Here is a 14,164-nt window from a genome sequence, read left to right as displayed (position 1 = left end):
GAAGAAACTGAAACTCAGGAAAATAAGTAATTTCCCCAATGTCTTATAGCTGGTAAATTCGAGAGTCAGGACTCTACCTCAAGTCCAACCAACTTCAAAGGCTACCCTCTTAACCATCACTGTTTCGCATTGCCTGGAACAGGGAAAGTACTCAATAATTGTTAGCTATTTTTCCTCATAAAACATTACTTTCATATATCATTAAAGACAATGTAGTCTGAAATACTTTGGATAACTCTTCATTGACTATCGAACCAAACTGAAATTATGATTCTAAGGATCTCCTTCCATGATTCTACCCTACACTATCCATAGTCTTACCCATTGATCCTCCAAACTAACTTCCCTGCATAATCATTATTGACTCCCCATTGCAATCACCATATTTATTCTCATTTTCATGCCTTTGCTCTTTCTGTCTCATTCTTCACTTTCTCCCCACATCCTTATACCCTAGGCCCTCTTATTTTGGAAACACCACTACACAGTGTATCAAAATTTAAAAAAATCAAATGTACCTATCCTCTTACTTATAATAAATGTTAAATAAAATATTATTAATATTTTATAACTTTTTCTTAAAATTCAAAATTACTTAGCACCAAGTAATTCATTAAACCATGCTTGATAGTGATTTCTCTGCAACCATTATATATATTTGGGAATTCTGCTACTGTAGGAGAAAAGTCTAAATTCCAAATTGTTTTCAAGTGAACCCCCAGTGAGTATAGTAAAAAGGATTGGTTGGAAGGAAATATGGAGATTGAAAGTGAGGTAGAATTTCTGAATGGGAGATGTCTTCTAGCCCTTATCCTATGCGATATGTATGACACATATCTACCCAGAAATTATTAGATTCTTGTTATGGAACTCTTCCATGTGACAGATAGGCTCAATTCTGTCTTATTCTATCTGTTCACCTGTTCCTACACCATGTACCCCAGTTCTACCACTGTATGTACAGTTCGATGAAACTGTCTTATACCCTCCAGCTCAGAAGTTGGCCTAAAAATTCAAAACAGGGAACCAAAATGTATATTTTAAGTAGAGCTGTACTTATTCGGACACCATTATCAGTATGACTACCTGGCCCAGCAAAGGGTATATGGGACAGAGAAGCATTTGTAAGGACTTACCTGCCATATCAGAAAAGTGCTAAACATTAGGGACTTATATCAGGAAAATCAGTGAGGGAGGAGAGGGGAGTAAAACCTGCTAAGAACTGTCCTTAGACTCCATTGTCTACAAACATTATCATAAAAATCTCCACTCATACCTCCATAACCCCATTCTTGTGATTGGGGTAACATCAGATAGTTCCTCAAGGAAATCAACATGCCTTTCTAGTCTAGACCAGGGTAATGCTGGGCTCAAATTATAACATTGTGACAATAGGTTGGAGTGCCTATCTAGTATGCCCGCAATTCCACATCTAGGAATTTTTTCTGAAAATAATTATTAGAGATGTGGGCAAAAATTTATTGATAAACATATATTGTAGTGTTAACTACAATGTAGAATAAGTTAAAAAAAAAAGCAACATGGCCAATAATGGAGAACTGGTTAAATAACTTTTGGAATGTCTATAAAATGGAATCATCTAAAGCCATAGAAAATCATATAGAATAACATTTCCTGACATGGGATAATTTTTAAAATATGTTCTAAGTGAAAAACAGTCATTTACAAAATAGTATGTATCTTATAATAAATTTTTTAAAAACATATTTACTTTTTTCCTCCCTGTCACTTCTCTCAATCCTTCATACCCACTCTCATCTATCTCTGACTAGGTTTAAGAAGGGGTTATATCAACGTATTAAAAGTGATATCTCTGGATCCTTTATTCTTTACAATGTTTGCTAAGTTTTCTGAACACAGCATGCATTTATTTTATAATTTTTGAAAAATTTTAACATTTGGTTAATAAATAAGTAGATTTCCTATGGCAATATGTCACAAATACTATTTGAAAATTCTTTGATCCATCTGACTTTAATCAGGCCTTAATCTTTCCAGTCAAATTATATTAAAAAATGATTTTAGGAACTGCTTTATATAAGATTAAAATGAAGCAAAAAATGACTATTCTAGAATACACATTCCAGGGATGGTTGAATATAGTAAGGAGCAAGTTTAATATAATCTATAATATTAATTTCTAGGATAGGGGCGCCTGGGTGGCTCAGTCGTTAAGTGTCTACCTTCGGCTCAGGTCATGATCCCAGGGTCCTGGGATCGAGGCCCACATCGGGCTCCCTGCTCTGCGGGGAAGCCTGCTTCTCCCTCTCCTACTCCCCCTGCTTGTGTTCCCTCTCTCACTATGTCTCTCTCTGTCAAATAAATAAATAAAATCTTTACAAAAAATTCAATTTCTAGGATAAAAATACTGGTAAAGCTGGCTCCCTCATGTATACAAAGTGTTGTCAATAAAGGCCAACAGATTTTGTTTATACATACATTGATTGGGGAAATTTTCACTTAGAGTAATACCTCTGAATTAAAATAAATACCAAGAACCATCTTCTCATTCCTGAGAGTTTCAGATAAGGTCCACTGAACTCATTACTCATTCTGCCATCCAGTTAACTACAGATGTAAATTTTATTATATGGGAATATAGAATAAATACAAGAGTTTTTCTTTTTTTCCCTTTATTTATTTTTTTCAATTTAAAAGAGGACATCGGTCCAAATAAAATGTGTTGACCACTAAGAGGCAGGAGGATTGGCTGTATATGTATTTGGCAAATTATGCCCATTTTGCCAAATCAAAACCTGAAGGAAGATTTTCCTGTCCTGTGGATGGGGAACCACAATAACATTCATCCTGAAATTAACAGTGATGAAGGTAGCTTATCATCCTGACTTATTTCTGCCTGACCATTTGTATAATGATCTTAAGTTGTATCTAGAAAAATGTAAGAGGCCAACTTCTGAGCTGGAGGGTATAAGACAGTTTCATTGAGCTGTGCATCCAGTGGTAGAATTGGGGTATATGGTGTAGGAACAAGTGAACAGATAGAATAAGACAGAATTGAGTCTGTCACATGGAAGAGTTCCATAACAAGAGTCTAATAATTCCTGGTAGATATGGGTCATACATATTGCATAGGATAAGAGCTAGAAGACATCTCCCATTCAGAAATTCTACCTCACTTTCAATCTCCATATTTCCTTCCACCCAATCCTTTTTATTATACTCACTGGGGGTTCTGTTTATGATGAGAAAAATCTCCTGTATCTTCAACCTTTTCTCTGTTCTTTCTACCTCCTTGCCTTAACTGATACTTGTTTCTTCAGAACAGCACTTTCCCCTCTCAGGTGGAGACTGCTTATGTTCTCACACCCCACTCAGAATTAGGAACTTCCAGGGGCGCCTGGGTGGCTCAGTCGTTAAGCGTCTGCCTTCAGCTCAGGTCATGATCTCAGGATCCTGGGATCGAGCCCCACATCGAGCCCCACATCGGGCTCCCTGCTCCGCGGGAAGCCTGCTTCACCCTCTCCCACTCCCCCTGCTTGTGTTCCCTCTCTCACTGTGTCTCTCTCTATCAAATAAATAAATATTCTTTAAAAAAAAAAAGAATTAGGAATTTCCAGGTGGTTTATCTTCAAAAGAGAAGGTCTGCCTAAAGCTTCATTTTCTTGCTCAGCAAATGGCCCCTGGGCAAAAGCAGTTCTAATTTACCACTGAGTTTTTTGGAGTTGTAATCCATCCCCATTTCTTACCCTGGTAATTCCTTACTTTCTTGCCTAGGTCTGATATTTTCTAAAATTTTAAATTGCCTTTAGCAAAAAGGTTGTTCCAGATCACCCAGTCCATTATTGCCAGAAGCAGAAATATATCCTATTTTTAAACTGTTGAGAAATTAAAAGTATTATTTACCCCATAATAGAAAAAGAAGACTACAAAATCACAATTAAGAAATGCTTAATTAAATATATACAAAACATGACCATGTCAACGTCTTTAAATATTAAATTTAGTATTCATTAATATTTCATTTCAGTTGAAAACAATTTGGAATTTAGATTTTCTCCTACAGTAGCAAAAGTCCCAATGTATATATTTATTGGGTTATACATATAAAAGTTGCTACATATATTACATATAGATATAACCAATATGTGTGTATAACCAATATATATATTATATATAATGGTTGCAGAGAAATCACTGTCAAGCATGATTTAATGATTTACTTGGTGCTAAGTAATTTTATTTAAAAACAAAGTTATAAAATATTAATAATATTATATTTAACATTTATATTTAAGTAAGAAGATAGGTACATTTGAATTTTTTAAATTTTGATACACTGTGTAGTGGTGTTTCCAAAATAAGAGTGTCTATATTTTTTAAAGATTTTTTATTTATTTATTTGAGAGAGAGAGAATGAAAGATAGAGAGCACGAGAGGGAAGAGGGTCAGAGGGAGAAGCAGACTCCCCGCCAAGCAGGGAGCCCGATGTGGGACTCGATCCCGGGAATCCAGGATCATGACCTGAGCCAAAGGCAGTCGCTCAACCAACTGAGCCACCCAGGCACCCAAGAATGTCTATATTTTTAATGGTGTTCAAAGAGCCTTGATTGTTGGATAAAACCACCAGCAATGTTATTCAGTGATGCTCTGGTATCCACACGTCTGTCTGTACTGGCAGATGAAAGACTAAGAACATAATATCTTTTCTCTATTAATAGACAACACATTAACATATATGTATCTAAATAAAAAATACTGCACTTTGGAAGACTTACTGTTGTTCTCTCCAAGTGTCACCATCAATGGCAGTATCTGCAGTGGAAACAGAGTAGGTTAAACAACAGAGCATTGTGCTTAGGAGATCTAAGCCTGTCTCAGTCACCGGCTACATAGTGATGTGCATCAGCAAGAAGCAACTTTAGGACTTGGTGCCAGAAGTTGTCTTGGAGGTGCTGGGTCCAGAGTTTTGATCTCATCCAAGATGTTATGTCCATAATTGCAGCAGCTACAAGGTGTCACACACCCATGGGAGATAAATGTTCTGTGCTTGAAAAAGCAACACTTAAAGATAAAATTTTTTATTAGCTCTGTACAGAATTCCAGCCAAGGGGTAGAACATTATTCTACCCATTGTCCCTAAGCAGTACCACAAAAAGGTCTCAGGGAACTGAACAGGACTCCAGGCAAGAACAACTACTTCCAAAACCTGCTGATACTTGCAATAAGGGCTACTGGCCCATTAATCTTTCACTGGGTGTCACTGATTCCAGAAGAGTATGAGTCAACCTGTGACAATAACTCAGTTATTATCAGAAAGAGGTGTAATGGGCTAGGTTGGAGGGTGATTTCCCAGGTATTAGTTCTTCCAAAACGAGACTCTCTTTCAGACCCCTTTCTTATACACACACACACACCCCCACACACACACACCACAATTCCACAATTTAAGGAGTCATAGGTCTGAAAAGGACCTCAGAGGTCATTCTAATCCCCTAGCTTCCTCCACACCCTAACAATAACACCACAAGTGGTCCTTCAGGCATTATTTGCCAACAGCTTCAATTATAGTGAACTCACAATCCCTGAGGCATCCTTATACTGTTTTGGTTCAGCCTAAAATTTTAGAATTTTTTTGAGGTTGAGCTGAGCACTGTTTCTTTTTATGTTTCTTTGATACTAATAATTCATATTCATAAACTCATTTCTGTTTTTGTGAAGCATTTGCAATAGGAAGCCTTCTCTCCTCCAAGTTTATATTTCCAGTTTCTTTAACCAGTCTTTAAAAAAAACAAAAAACAAACTAGTCTTAATAAGCTGTAATGTCCATAGGTCTCTCCTCTAAATATGTTTCAGTTTGTCAATTTCTCTCTCCTGCAGAGGGTGGTCCCCAGAACTGAATGTCATGTTCCAAGTATTATATGACTAGCATCATGTAGAGTAATGCAGGATCCTCATTATGGACCATGTATTTCTCTTTTAGCCCTCCTACATGGTGAGGAATAGTTTTTCTCATTTTGGTTTTAATTTGCATTTCTCTGCTTACTAAGAAGTTATACATATTTTGATATATTAATTGCCTTTTTGGATGTTTCATTTGGGGCAATATCTGTGCAAAACTTTTGCCCCATTTTTAAAAATTTCTTTATCTAGTCTCCATTCCAAATACCAGTCTTGTGACACATAATTTTTTTTAAGTTTTAATTTAAATTCCACTGAGTTAACATACAGTGTAATATTAGTTTCACGTGTACAATAGAGTAATTCAACACTTCCATACAACACCCTGCACTCATCACAAGTGCCATTTTTAATCCCCATCACCTATTTAACACATACCCATCAACCTCCCTTCTGGTAACCATCAGTTTGTTCTCTATAGTTAAAATTTTGTGTCTTGGTTTGCCTCTCTTTTTTTATCCCTTGCTCATTTGTTTTGTTTCTCAAATTCCACACATGAGTGAAAACATATGGTATTTGTCTTTCTCTGACTGACATATTTTGCTTAGTTCCATCCATGTCATTGCAAATGGCAAGTTTTCATTCTATTTTATGCTGAGTAATATTCTGTGGTATATACCACATCTTCTTTATCCATATTGATTGATGTGGGCTATTTCAATAATTTGACACTTGTAGATAATGCTGCTATAAATATTGGGGTATATGTATCCCTGCAAATTAGTATTTTTGTATTCTTTGAGTAAATACCTAGTAGTGCAATTGCTGGATCATAGGGTAGTTTTATTTTTAACTTTTTGAGGAAACTCCATACTGTTTTCCAGACTGGCTATACCACTTTGCTGTCCCACCAGTGGTGCAAGAAAGTTCCCTATTCTCCAAACCTTTACCAACACCTTTTATTTTTTGTGTTTTTGATTTTAGCCAGTCTGACAGGTGTGAGGTGATAGCTCATTGTAGTTTTAGATTTTCATTTCCCAGATGATCATTGACGATGAATATATTTTCATGTGTCTGCTGGCCATCTGTATGCCTTGGGAAAATGTCTATTCCTGTCTTCTGCCCATATTTTAATTAGATTATTTGTTTACTGCCTGTTGAGTGTTGTAAGTTCTTTATATATTTTGGATACTAACTCTTTATCAGATATGTCATTTGTAAATGTCTTCTCCCATTCTGTAGGTTGCCTTTTAGTTTTATTGATTGTTTCCTTTGCTGTGCAGAAGTTTTTATTTCGATCAAGTCCCACTAGTTTATTTTCCCTTGCCTCAGGAGACATGTCTAGTAAGAAGTTGCTATGGCCAATGTCAAAGAGGTTACTGATTGTGTACTTCTCTGGGATTTTAATGGTTTCCTGTCTCACATTTAAGTCTTCCATCCATTTTGAATGCATTTTTGTGTATGGTGTAAGAAAGTGGTCTAATTTCATTCTTCTGCATGTTGCTGTCCAGTTTTCCCAACACCATTTGTTGAAGAGGCTGTTGTTTTTTCCCCCCACTGGATATTCTTCCCTGCTTTGTCAGAGATTACTTGACCATATAGTTGTGGGTCCATTTCTGGGTTTTCTATTCTGTTCGAGGATTTTCACCTCTTCTATTAGGTTTATTCCTAGGTATCTCATGGTTTTTGTGCAATTATAAGTGGGATTGATTCCTTGATTTATCTTTCTGCTGCTTTTTTATCAGTGTATAGAAATGAAAGATTTCTGTACATTGATTTTTTTATCCTGTGACTTTACTGAATTCCTTTATCAATTCTAACAGTTTTTTGGTGGAGTTTTTCAGGTTTTCTATATAGAGTATTATGTCATCTGCAAACAATGAAAGTTTTACTTCTTCCTTGCCAATTTGGATACCTTTTATTTCTTTGTGTTGTCTGATTGTTGTGGTTAGAACTTTCAGTAATATGTTGAATAAAAGTGGTGAGAGTGGACATTCCTGTCTTGTTCCTGACCATAGAAGAAAAGCTCTCAGTTTTTACCTATTGAGGATGATATTAGCAGTGAGTTTTTCATATATTGCCTTTATTATGTTGTAGAATGGTCTCTCTAACCCTACTTTAGTGAGGGTTCTTTTCTATCATGAATAGATGTTGTACTTTATCAAATATTATTTCTGTATCTACTGAAGTGATCATATGGTTCTTTTCTTTTATTAATGTGATGTATCACATTGATTGATTTGTGAATATTGATCCACATTTGCAACACAGGAGTAAATTCTGCTTGATCATGGTGAATGATTTTTAAGATATTGTTGGAGGAGATTATGCTAAGTGAAATAAGTCAAGCAGAGAAAGTCAATTATCATATGGCTTCACTTATTTGTGGAACATAAGGAAAAGCATGGAGGACATTAGGAGAAGGAAGGGAAAAATGAAGGGGTGGAAATCAGAAGGAGAGATGAACCAAGAGAGACTATTGACTCTGCAAAACAAACTGAGGGTTTTGGGGGGGGATGGGTTAACCCGGTGATGGGTATTAAGGAGGGCACGTACTGCATGGAACACTGTGTGTTATACGAAAACAATAAATCATGGATCACTACATCAAAAACTAATGATGTATTGTATGGAGATTAACATAATAAAATAAGATTAAAAATAATATATATTGTTGGATTTGATTTGCTAGTATTTTGTTGAGAATTTTTGCATCTGTGTTCAACAGGGATAGTGACATACAGTTCTCTTTTTAAAGTGCTGACCTTATCTGGTTTGGTATCAGGGGAATGCCTGTCTCATAAAATGAATTTGGAAGTTTTCCTTCCATTTCTATTTTTTGGAATAGTTTGAGAAAAATAAGTATTAACTCTTCTTTATTTATTGTTTTTTAAAATGATTTTTTAAAGATCTTATTTATTTACTTGAGAGAGTGAGAGAGAGATCCCAAGAAGGGGTAGGGTCAGAGGGAAAAGCAGACTCCCCGCTGAGCAGGGAGCCTGATGCGGGACTCGATCTCAGGACTCCGGGACCATGACCTGAGCCGAAGGCAGTTGCTTAACCAACTGAGCCACCCAGGCACCCTTAACTCTTCTTTAAATGTTTGGTGGAATTCACCTGTGAACCTGTCTTGTCCTGGACTTTTGTTTGTTGGGAGATTTTTGATTACTGATTCAATTTCTTTGCTGGTTATTAGTCTTTCTCTTTCAATTTGGTTAGGTTATATGTTTCTGGGAATTTATGCATTTCTTCCAGGTTGTCCAATTTGTTGTCATATTGTTTTTCATTATATTCTCTTATAATTGTTTTTCTGTGGTGTTGGTTGTGATCTCTCCTCTTTCATTTGTGATTTTATTTATTTGGGTCCATTCTCTTTTCTTTTTGATGAGTCTGGCTAGGGGTTTAACAATTTCATTAATTTTTTCAAAGAACAAGCTCCTGGACCCATGGATCTGTTTTATTGTATTTTTTTAGGATTTTTAAATTTATTTTTTAACAGAGAGAGAGACAGCGAGAGAGGGAACACAAGCAGGGAGCATGGGAGAGGGAGAAGCAGGCTTCCCACTGAGCGGGGAGCCTGATGTGGGACTCGATTCCAGGACCCTGGGATCATGACCTGAGCTGAAGGCAGACGCTTAACGACTGAGCCACCCAGGCGCCCTGTTTTATTGTATTTTTTAAAAATTTTTCTATATTATTTATTTCTGCTCTAATCTTTATCATTTACTTCCTTCTGCTGTCCTTAATTAGTTGTTCTTTTTCTAGTTGCTTTAAGCGTAAGGCTAGTTTGTCTAGTTGAAATTTTTCTTGCTACCTGAGGTAGTTCTGTAGTGGTATATACTTCCCTCTTTCAATGGCTTTTGCTCTATCCCAAAGGTTTTGGACTGTACTGTGTTCATTTTCATTTGTTTCATGTACTTTTATATTTCTTTGATTTCTTGGTTGATCCATTCATTGTTTAGTAGCATGTTATTTAACCTCCATGTATTTGTGGTCTTCCAGATTTTTTTTTTTTATTGTTGATTTCTAGCTTCATAGCATTGTGGTCAGAAAAGGTTCATGGTATGATTTCAATCTTTATGTATCTGTTGGGGTTTATTTTGTGACATAATATATGATCTATTCTGGAGAATGTTCCATGTGCACTTGTAAACAATGTGTATTCTGCTGTTTTAGGATGGAATGTTCTCAATACATCTGTTAAGTCCATCTGGACAAGTGTTTCATTCATAGCTCTTGTTTCCTTGTTGATTTTTTGTTTAGATCATGTGTCCATTGATACAAGTGGGGTGTTAAACTTCCCTACTTTTACTGTATTATCAATTAGTTCCCCTAAGTTTATTATTAATAGTTTCATATATTTGTGGACTCCCATGTTGGGTGCATAAATATTTACAATTTTTATATCTTCTTGTTGGATTGTCCCCTTCGTTCTTATATAGTGTCCTTCATTGTCTCATTACATTCTCTGTTTTAAAGTCTAGTTTGTCCAATATAAGTATTGCTTCTCTGGCTTTTGTTTCATATCCATTTGCATGATAAGTATTTCTCCATCCCCTCACTTTCAGTCTGCAGGTGTCCTTAAGTCTAAAATGAGTCTCTTATAGGCAGCATATAGATTGTGGTTGATGTTTTATCCATTCTGACATGCTATGTCTTTTTTTTATTTTTAAGATTTTATTTATTTATTTGAGAGAGAGAGAGCAAGCATGCAAGAGATGGAGAGAGGGAGAGTATGGACAGGGAGAGGGCAGAGGGAGAAGGAAAAGCAAACCGCCTGTTGAGCAGGGAGCCCGATGTGGGGCTTGATCCCAGGACCCTGGGATCATGACCTGAGCTGAAGGCAGACACTTAACTGACTGAGTCACCCAGGAGCCCATGTGCTGTGTCTTTTGATTAGAGCATTTAGTCTATTTGCATTCAAAGTAATTATTGATAGTCATGCATTTATTGCCATTTTATTACTTGTTTTGTAATTGTTTATTGAGATTTTCTGTGATCCTTTCTTGTCTTTCTCATGGTTTGTTCAGTTTCTTTAGTGATATATTTGGATTCCTTTCTCTTTACCTTTGTATGCTTATTAGTGGTTTTTGACATATGGTTACCAGTAGATTTATATATAACCTCCTCTGAAAATTGCAGTCTATATTAAGCTGATGGTCGTTTAAGTTTGAACCCATTCTTTTCTTCTCTTCTCCCTACATTTTTGGTATATGTTATTATATTTTATATCTTTTTTGTGAGTTCCTTGACTCATTTTTAAAGAAATATTCACTTTTACTGCTTTTGTGTTTCCTGCCTTTATACTGCCAGTTTTGGACTCTCTTTCCATTCAGTGTCCCCTTTAATTTTCTTGCAGGGCTGGTTTAGTGATCACAAACTCCTTTAGTTTTTGTTTGTCTGGGAAATGTTTTATCTCTCCTTCTATTCTGAATGAGAGCCACCCTGGACAGAATATTCATGACTGCAGAATTTTCCTACTCAGCACTTGGAGTATATCATGCCACTCTCTTCCGGCTTGCCATGTTTCTTTTGAAAATTCTCCAACTAGCCTTATGGGTTTTCCCTGGTAAGCTAATGACTTCTTTTGTCTTGTTGCTTTTAAGTTTTTTTTATCACTATATTTTGCAAATTTAATTACAATATGTCTTGGTGTTGGCTGCTTTTGTTGATTTTTTTAAAGATTTTATTTATTTATTTAACAGAGAGAGAGAGAGAGACAGCAGGAACACAAGCAGGGGGAGTGGGAGAGGGAGAAGCAGGCTTCCCACCAAGCAGGGAGCCCCATGTGGGACTCGATCCCAGGACCCTGGGATCATGAGTTGAGCCGAAGGCAGACGCTTAACGACTGAGCCATTCAGGCACCCCTGCTTTTGTTGATTTTGATGGGAGTTCTCTATGCCTCCTGGATCTGGATCTGTTTTTTCCCCGTATTAAGGAAGTTGTCAACTACTATTTCTTCAAATAAGTTTTCTGCCCCCTTTTCTCTGTCTGCTTCTTCTGGGACTCCTGTAGTATGAAGATTATTACTTTTGATGCAGTCACTGAGTTTCCTAACTCTATTCTCATTTTGCATAATTCTTCTTTCTCTCTTTTGTTCAGCTTCATTGTTTCCTTTACTTGTCCAATGTAGGTCATTAATTCTTTCATCTACTTCTTCTAGCCTGCTGTTCATTACATCATGTGTGTTTCTAATCTCATTTACTGCACTCTTCACTTCTAATTGATTCTTTTTTAACTCTTATCTCTGTGGTAAGGGTCTCACTGATGTTTTCTATTATTTTCTGAAGCCCAGGGAGTATCCTTAATGATTGCTGCTTTAAATTCTCCATCAGACACATTACTTATATATTTTTCACATAGATCTCTGACTGTGGTTTTCTCTTGTTCCTTCATTTGGGATAAATTTCTCTGTCTTCACATCTTGCCTAAGTCTCTGCTGCTTTCTTTGTGTTAGAAAAGCTAGTTATGTCTCCTGCTCCCAAAATAATGGTGTTATGATGAAATGGTCATGTAGTGCCCAGGGCATGGTGCTTCAGGGAGTGTCTCTTCAGTGTGTGCTCTGTGTGCTCTGTTGTTGTCTTCTGGCTGCCCTATCCTTTAGGCCAGTCATCTGCAGAGGCTCTCCTTGCTTGTGTTTGGAATGTAACAAGTTTTTACTGGGTATGTTCTGGTCTGCTTATGAAATGAAATTTGTCAGCATCTCCACTGGAACTGAGGCCCTGAAAAACACTCTGGTACAGAGAAGTGGTGTGGTCAGGAGTTTGTGCTGGTCTCTTGGGGGAGGGGCCCACAGCACTGGGACTGAAGTAAGCTTGACAGAGAAGGGCAGTTTTACTGGAGCTCAGGTGGGTGGGACTTGGTTTAAGCAAGTTAGGCAGCCAGCGTGGGCACTGCAGTGCTTCCTGCAGGTGGTTCTGTGTTTATGCTGAGGAACTAAGGAATGAAATAATGCCAGCCACCTTAGTTTTTCATGGAGAGGTGTCTCCATGAAACCTGCTTCTCAGGGAGCATGCCAAGAATAGCAAATAATGTCCCCACTGTGTGCCCCAGGCACTCTTCAGATCACTGTTTCCATGATCTCTGCCCAGGGGTTCTTTGCTTGTTTTCTCTCCAAGAGCAGAAGAGTGCCCTCTGGGCTGTTTCCCAGTCAAGCCCACTGACATTTAAAACTCCAGGCTTTAAGCGCTGGTTGCAAGAACTCACAAAGTTTCAATCGTTCTCCTTTTCCAAGGCAATGGCTTTGGGGAAATGTTCTCTCTGTTCATTCCCCTATTTGTTCCTCTCTCTCTTGCCCTTCTCCATGACTACAGCTCCCTCCCTTCTGCAACACCTGCAATCTGTTTTTCCCCTAAACCACACCTCCACACTTCCTACCTTCTTTGACGTTGCCACTTCTCTCCCTATAGTTGTGGAGTTTGTTCTCTCGATCTTCAGGTCAATTTCTGGGGTATTTATGATGATTTTAGTTATCTAGTCATGTTCACGTGATGAGGGAAGCCTAGGGTCCTCCTACTCCTCCATCTTCCTGCCTTTCTTTGTGACCATTATATTTATTATAAATATCTTCTTCCAGCCTGAGACGGGGCTTTTACTATTTTAACAGAGTCATTTTATAAACAGCAGTTCTTATTTGTAGGTTGTTTAAATATATCAATCTTTTTCTTTCTAGTTAGTTTTATGTAAAATCTTTAAGAAATTTTCCCAGACCCTGCAACATGAAGATGTTCTCTTATATTGATTTACAAAGCTTTATTATGATTCTTTTTTTTTCCTTAGAAGTAGAATCCATCTGAGATTGATTCACATGAAAGATTGGAGATAAAGATCAAATTTATTTAATTTTTTAAAGATTTTATTTATTTATTTGAGAGAGAGAGAGAATGAGAGATAAAAAGCACGAGAGGGAAGAGGGTCAGAGGGAGAAGTAGACTCCCTGCTGAGCAGGGAGCCCAATGTGGAACTCGATCCCGGGACTCCAGGATCATGACCTGAGCCAAAGGCAATCGCTTAACCAACTGAGCCACCCAAGGCACCCATGGATCAAATTTAATTTTTCCACATAGATATCCAATTTCTCTATCACTAGTAGTTGATAAAAACATCCATTTCCCACTGCTTTGCAATGCCACTTTTGTCAAAGATCAAGTGATCGTACATGCACGGATCTGTTTCTAGTTCTTCTATTCCATTTGCCTATTTGTCTACCCTTGCACCAGTACCACACTATCTTAATTGGTATCAATTTTAATATCTTGAAATCTGGTATAGCAAGTTGTCCTAC

Source organism: Callorhinus ursinus, unplaced genomic scaffold (assembly GCF_003265705.2).
Source record: "Callorhinus ursinus isolate GAN/ISIS: 27379988/994484 unplaced genomic scaffold, GSC_fseal_2.0 scaffold40, whole genome shotgun sequence".
Taxonomy (NCBI): Eukaryota; Metazoa; Chordata; class Mammalia; order Carnivora; family Otariidae; genus Callorhinus; species Callorhinus ursinus.
The sequence above is the reverse complement of the archived record's forward strand: the minus strand, read 5'-3'. Positions refer to the sequence as shown.